Raw genomic sequence first — 7,038 nt, forward strand, 5'->3', positions numbered from 1 at the left:
TCATTTAAAAGTTCCATGGGAGACTGTATTAAATAATTAAAAGTTTATTTTGCTTCTCCTGAAAAGTAGCATTTTTTGAGTTATGTAAGTGTTGAAATGAATTAGCGATATATATATATATATATATATATATATATGTATATATATATATATATATATATATATATATATATATATATAATGCATACGTATATAAACACTGTATAAGAAACCCAGACATTCTGTACAGCGACATAACGTTACTCGCGTTGTCCGCGAGGAAAGACACGACAGAAAATATGCGTTTAACAAATTGTCAAATAGATTTAATTTAGTTTGAGTTGACAGCCAAAGCAACAATTGGTTCTGAGTTTCATGTTCGTTAAAGTCAATATAAAATATTTCTAGAGAGCTTTGATCGTTGCACAGCTTGCATCGGCGAATGAAAACTTGTCTACGTGTATTTAGTTTGATGAATATTTTTGGCACATGTAGTAGTATCCACCATCGGTCTTGTATTTGATTGTATTGATTGTCATATGTAACTGTGCTTACATGCGTCAAAGACCATGGCCTCTTTTATGTCACTACATATCTCGCACTTTATGTCCTTATTATTTTCATTTACATGTATCTATTTATATATTTATTTATTTATTTCAAAAGAAGTTTCATATTAATATACGATTCTTACATATTAACTAGATCAGCCAGAGAAACTAAGGGAAGCTTATTTCGACCTTTAGAGAAAGCAGTAAGGATGTCATGTCAATTAAAAAAAACCGGCACGAGTTTCCTTTCCAAAGACTAGAGGAAAAGAAAACATAGAGCCCCAACATGGAATTTGATATCACTTGATGCATTTCAACCTTGATGAGCAAAGTACTGCAAGGTCAGCTCTTTCTTACCCAGATAGGCTTCCGCTGCTTAATCTCTTCTCGATCAAAGGAAGACTTCTGTGAACTGACTTATCAGTGTTGTGAGACCTTCGACATATCTACTATGAGGTCCAGAGATCCTTTTACTCGCCATACAAGGCCATGAGCACAAGATTTCTTATTAACCACTATGCAAGCAAAGCACGCAGAAGTTTATTTTCTTTCCGTATTGCATCGATTTGAAAATTCCATTCCTTCTGAAGTTGATGAAGCCCTGCTTCAATATACCTTCTTTTTTTTTCACCCAAAAAATGCATTAAATTTTCTTCCGGTCATTGCTTGGACATAACTTTCATTCTCATATCGAATGATGTAGCATCTTGTTATTGGTCAATATTCTGGACCAGAGTATCATCTTTTCCTTCCCTATTGCAGGTTCCTGCCACTCAAGTCTGACGTGCCATTATTGTAGCTTAACCCATGCGATATTGATTGACTTTTTCTTTTTCCTTTTAAAAGCATGAAAGAACAACCATCTACCGATTTTTACTTTCTTTTAAAAACGGCACCTTGTATTTCTTTTTTTTTTTTTTGGGGGGGGAGGAAGACAGAAAACTTGAAGGTGCTTGCGCATGAAAATTGTTACTTGGCGAAAATTAGAATGCAGCCAGTGGGGACCGAGGTTACGCCACGCATGACCTGAGATTTGATAGCACTTGGCTAGTGTCTGGAGCATTTCCCACGTACCTTCCTCCAGGTAGAAATAAGCTCGCTCTTGTCTTGCAGCGCGGGCACCATAAGGAATACATGCAAGAATACTTTTTAATGTGGAGTACAGGTTCTTAAGTATATTTACCCCCTTCCCCCTCCCTCTTCCCTTCCTCCTCCCCCTTCCCTTCTCCCTTCTCTCCCCTCCCTCTCCCACTCCTCTTCCTTTCATCTCTTTCTTTTCTCCACTCTTGCTATATTCCCCTCCTTATTTTCCCTTTCTCATACTCTTTCTCTCTTTAGTATTTCCTCCAATAATAGAATAACGTGACCAGTTTTCACTGATGAGATATTTTTCTTTATAGAGGAACAGCTAATCAAACAGCTTAAGAATAGATGATGTAAGGAAACAGAATATACATGATGTACAGTGAAAATCAGAATATAATGTGATAAATGGCTTAAAGAAATATTTTTTTAAACAATAAGGATTTTTTTGATAAGCAGCTTTGAAATATTGTAGGTGGAACAAAAGGCTCGACGAAAGTACCTAAAATAGCTTGGAAGTAAATAGTAATAATTAGTTTGAAAATAAATCAAGTGTAACAAATAGCTTGTGATGTGCAAACTATGTGATACATCTTGACAACATTACATTTGTAATATTTAGATGGGAGATATACCAAGTGTGGAAACGCAATAGTTCTGCAAATAGCTTGGAAGTTGGAGTGTTCCGCAATTAGCTTGGATATATGAGGAGTAGGACTAATAGGTTGGGAATACATCACTTATAACTCGACCAGAACAAGCAACAGAGTCATTGATGTGGTGTTTCACTAGCCATTATGCTAACTACGATAACACACTTTATAGTGTTCTCTTTCGATATAATTTACAAATGTAGTAGTTTATCCAAGCTGATCATGTGATTTTATTCAGGTGAGGAGATCGGCCTATGCGAAGGGAATTAAACTCATTTCAATCAATATCGAGTCTGTTCTGGCTAACGTCAGATGATTTTATTCAGGCAAGATAAGGGCCTTCCTTGTTATTATTTTTTTCAATACTAAAGTGTTAATTACTGTATCTTACAAATAGTTATGGCCATAGTAATTTTAAGTTCTTTATCATTTCTAAAATCAGAAAGCAGATATTGATATTCTAGCATATACTTTATTTTTTCGAGATCCTAAATAGAAAGAAAGATATATATATATATTATAATTTTTTCAATACTAAAATGTTAATTACTGTATCTTACAAATAGTTACGGCCATAGTAATTTTAAGTTCTTGATCATTTCTAAAATCAGAAAGTAGATATTAATATTCTAGCATATACTTTATTTTTTCGAGATCCTAAATAGAAAGAAAGATATATATACATTATAATTTTTCTTCTGAGGAAGTAATGAAGTGAGTTACTTTGTTCTATTTTTCCTTTGTATTTTCATCCTCTTCTTTTCTTTTCATAGTCATACGCTGCTTTTTGTTTTTGTTGCTAATTTGTTCTGTGTCTCTTTCGCCTTTTTCCTTATAACCTTATTCTATGTTCTTTTTATTATTTTCCTCTCACTTGGCCACTTCCTCTTCTGTTTTCTCTATGTTTCTCTTAGTTTCTTTTCCTTCTCCACTTGATTCTTTTCTCTCTCCCTTCTCCCTTCATTGTCTCTTCATTTTTTCCTAATGAAAATCCTAGTCAAATCAATGTGAACGGACTGTGGGTGCTAATATTACACTGAACCTTCAGACTCCCAGTGCTTCTCCTTTTGTTGTTCTTGTTTTGCCTTTCCTTATCTTCTCCGTCATTTTCCTGTTGATCTCCCTTTGACCTCCAGTCTTTCCTCCTATTCTCACTTCATATCCTCCTTCAGTTACCCTTTTTTTTTCTTCCTCTTCGACCTCTTCCCCTGTTTTCCCCTTCCCACTCTTTCTTCCATCTCCCCTGTCTCCTACCCTCTCCCACATCTTCCTCTCCATTGTTCATTCCCTTTAATCTCTCCTCTCCACCTCCTTCCTATCTACTTATCTTTTCCTCATTATTCCTCCTATTCTTCTCCTAATTCGCTTCTTCATTCTTCCCTTTATTCTCCTCCTGTTTCCTCCTCTTTCTTGCATTCCCTCTATTCCTGCTCCTCCTCCTCAATCTACTCTTCCTCCTCCTTCTGGTCCTCCTCCTCGTCCTGCTCCTCCTCCTCTTTTTCCTTCTTCTCTTCTTCCTCCTCCTCTTCTCCTCCTCTTTTTCCTCTTCCACCTCCAAATCTCTCCTCCTCCTCTTCTTCCTCCATCTCTTTTTCCTCTTCCACCTCCACATCTCTCCTCTTCCTCCTGCTCTTCCTCCTCCTCCTCTTCCTCCTCCTCCTGTTCATTCTGCTCCTTCCCTCTATCTCCTCCTCTTCCTTCTCCTCCTCCCTTTCCTCCTCTTCTTCCTCCTCCTCCTTCTCTTCTTCCTGCTTCAGAGTGTGGGCTAGATTTGAGTAGAAAGGAGCCCCTGGCAAGAAGCCGCAAGCCTCTGCTTTGACTTTGTTTCGCATTGCCTTCAATCGCTCGCTCGCTCGCTCTCTCTTTTTGAGAATCTCTCATTCCAGCTCCCTTTCTCGGTTTCTCCGTCTCTCTGTCTCTCCTCGTTTCTATTTCCCGTGTGTGTGTACGTGTATGAATACGTGTGTGTGTGTGTGTGTGTGTGTGTGTGTGTGTGTGTGTGTGTGTGTGTGTGTGTGTGTGTGTGTGTGTGTGTGTGTGTGTGTGTGTGTGTGTGTGTGTGTGTGTGTGTGCGTGTGTGTGTGTGTGTGTGTGTGTGTGTGTGTGTGTGTGTGTGTGTGTGTGTGTGTGTGTGTGTGTGTGTGTGTGTGTGTGTGTGTGTGTGTGTGTGTGTGTGTGTGTGTGTCTGTGTCTGTGTCTGTGTGTGTGTGTGTGTGTGTGTGTGTGTGTGTGTGTGTGTGTGTGTGTGTGTGTGTGTGTGTGTGTGTGTGTGTGTGTGTGTTTGTGTGTGTGTGTGTGTGTGTGTGTGTGTGTGTGTGTGTGTGTGTGTGTGTGTGTGTGTGCGCGCGCGTGCGCCTGTACACATTTTATGAACAGTATTGGGCAAAGATAACTAATCTGGTTGTAATGAATCGCCTTTAGAAATGGGAAGCTATTTGCTAAATATATACATCGGCAGACAGACTAAAAGAATAAATTATCATACCAATACCTTAAATAATCTTACTTTTTACACGGCTCGAAGGAACACCCACTCGAATTAATTGAATATATTGATCCAGATTCGATAACGGCGTAGATGAAAGCCCACCTTTCTAAAACCCGGCACTTTCAGCTCTGCTTCCCCCCGGTGACCGTGACAGGTAAATCAAGATGGATGTCCGATACCAAACTCAAAACCCTGGATTAGGTTCAAGTATTAACTTAATTCCCCTTTCTGTGAACCTCTATTATTATCAAAGACTGCTGCTTCGCCTTGAGGTTGTGTCTGACTTTATTGATTATGTGCTGTCCAACAATGACCTGCTGATGTATGAGGTCGAGACTCACTGGCAATCACAAACTTGAAGTCATCTACTCTTTGTCCGGTAATTCCTGTGAAGTTTTCATAAGGATAGAGAATGAGAGTTCCTCATGAATGCAGAAGTACCTCCCAGATTCACAAATAGCTTTGACATTTCAGCCAGAACAAGGTAATGAAATATTTATGTTCGTATGTGTTATATATGCATTTGATTGTTATTCAATTCATTTTGTGACGGAGAAATAGGTTACTTGAAATTAGGCCCTGTTCGCACTAGTTATTTGAACCATATGGAATCCCGGATGTTACCGCATAGTCAAGGAAAAATTGGGCGGTTGTGTGTGAATGCCTCAATTAACTTACATCATAACTGAAACGCCGTGGTTCACATCGTGGCTGTTGAAACAGATAGTGTGAACAGGGCCTTAGGGTTTCCTTATTTAGTTCTAGCTGCCGCAAGCACCACATAATGGACGTAACTTATATTGGCTAATCTCTTCCAGACCGTGGCGATATAATGAATACTTGATAATCGTATTGTAGATGATCTTAGGAATCAGGGGTACCTCACGATTTGGTCACGTGAAGGAAGAGGTTAGTGGTGTGTGTGTATGTATATTGCGGTGTAGTTTTCTATCGTGTTGTAATATGTGGGAATATGGTTACAGTATTCTGCCTGCCTGAACCGCATGGGGTACTAACTACACAACTTTTATGAAGCCAACATTTAGGGGACTTTAGTGACGCCCCTACGGAGTCAAGTCACGAAAAATATTTTTATGATTAAAGATTTTACAGACAGAGAGCAATAAAAATAACTGATAGATTTTATCTTCCACAGTCCCTTTGTTCTCCTACTCTTCTTCACTATCTTATGACTTGCATGACTCCGCCTCTTCGGTGCAATACTATTCCCAAATATAGAAGAATTACTTACTACCGTCGAAATATGGTAGATATTTATGGCTGCCAACAACATTTGATTTTATCAATATATGCTAACACCATGGCGGTGAAAAAACAACGTAGGGAAGGCTATATACATATACACATATAATAATTCCAACAGTCGTCCCCAAATTCGAACCGAGAATCGCGATAACATGAAGCCGTCGCTCTACCAACTTAGCTATCGGATGTATCCAATAGCTAGGTTGGTAGAGCGGCGGGTTCGTGTTCTCGCGAGCCTCGGTTCGAATCCGGGGACAGACTGTAGGAATTAATTGATTCACTACACCGTCACTGGTGATTTTATTCAGATATATATATATATATATATATATATATATATATATATATATATATACAAATATATATGCTTTCATACATACATAAATACATATATAATTACATGCATGCATTCATACATACATAAATACATGCATGCATACATACATAATTACATGCATACATACCTACGTGTTTGTATGTACATGTTTGTGTACGGGTATGCGTGTACGTATATATATATATATATATATATATATATATATATATATATATATATATATATATATATATATATATATATATATACATATATTATCATGATGTTACTCTACTTAAGTTTCCATACCTGTTCTTCATTGGGGGAGGTTACCGGTCACATGGAAGAAGTTACCCGGGAACTCAGGTAGTTATGAAATGTCACTTACTAGAAGTTTCCCACTTCGTGTTGTGACAAAATGCTCTATGCTTGGGAATGTGACGTTTTGTCTCAGACTTGGATTTGTGGGGTTATGTCTCATGTTTGGGATTCTGGTGGCTTTTTTCATGCTTGAGAGGGCCCTAAGTTCATCTGCTTGTATATCTAGATTTGTACTCAACTCTTTAATGTATAATGCTTCCAAGAGTAGGAGGCGTCTATCATTTGTACATATTTAAAAAATATCAGTGTTTTCTTCCAGGATATTTCTTGTTAGTGTTATGCCGTGGACTTCTCTAAGATAGTTTTTAGGGGCTTTTCATG

This window comes from Oratosquilla oratoria, chromosome 3 (genome assembly GCF_046742065.1).
Source record: "Oratosquilla oratoria isolate Oo_2021 chromosome 3, ASM4674206v1, whole genome shotgun sequence".
In the NCBI taxonomy this organism is placed as follows: domain Eukaryota; kingdom Metazoa; phylum Arthropoda; class Malacostraca; order Stomatopoda; family Squillidae; genus Oratosquilla; species Oratosquilla oratoria.